Raw genomic sequence first — 743 nt, 5'->3', positions numbered from 1 at the left:
GATGTCCCATATGTTCTTAAAACTGGACTGATTCATTTGCTTCCAAAGTTTCATGGCCTTAGAGGTGAAGACCCGCACAAACATTTGAAGGAATTTCATATTGTATGCTCCACCATGAAACCCCCAGATGTCCAAGAGGACCACATATTTCTGAAGGCTTTCCTTCATTCTTTAGAGGGAGTGGCAAATGACTGTATGTATTACCTTGCTCCAAGGTCCATCACGAGCTGGGATGACCTTAAGAGAGTATTCTTAAGAAAAAAATTTCCCTGCTTCCAGGACCACAAGCATCAGGAAGGATATCTCAGGTATTAGACAACTCAGTGGAGAGAGCATGTGTGAATACTAGGAGAGATTTATAAAACTATGTGCCAGTTGCCCTCACCATCAGATTTCCGAGCAGCTGCTTCTCCAATATTTTTATGAAGGACTCAGTAATATGGAGAGAAGTATGATAGATGCTGCCAGTGGTGGCGCCCTTGGAGACATGACTCCTGCTGAAGCCAGAAATTTAATTGAGAAGATGGCTTCCAACTCCCAACAGTTTAGCGCCAGAAATAATGCTATAGTCATTAGAGGAGTGCATGAGGTAGCTACAAACTCAGCTGCATCATCTGAAACTAAGAAGCTTGAAGGCAAACTGGATGCATTGGTTAACTTGGTAACCCAGCTGGCCTTGAACCAGAAATCTGTACCTGTCGCAAGGGTCTGTGGTTTGTGCTCCTCTGCTGACCACCATACAA

The 743-nt window shown here is 43.9% G+C and overlaps 1 non-coding gene across 1 annotated transcript; it reads right to left on the bottom strand.

Annotated features, from left to right (window-relative positions):
- Positions 1-286: 286 nt before the first annotated feature.
- Positions 287-393, bottom strand: LOC114394338. Its single transcript, XR_003662738.1, has one exon. It is a non-coding gene; the product is annotated as a small nucleolar RNA R71 (small nucleolar RNA).
- Positions 394-743: the final 350 nt, after the last annotated feature.

The sequence above is a fragment of the Glycine soja genome, chromosome 17 (genome assembly GCF_004193775.1).
Source record: "Glycine soja cultivar W05 chromosome 17, ASM419377v2, whole genome shotgun sequence".
Taxonomy (NCBI): Eukaryota; Viridiplantae; Streptophyta; class Magnoliopsida; order Fabales; family Fabaceae; genus Glycine; species Glycine soja.
This window is presented reverse-complemented; position numbering and strand designations above follow the sequence as displayed.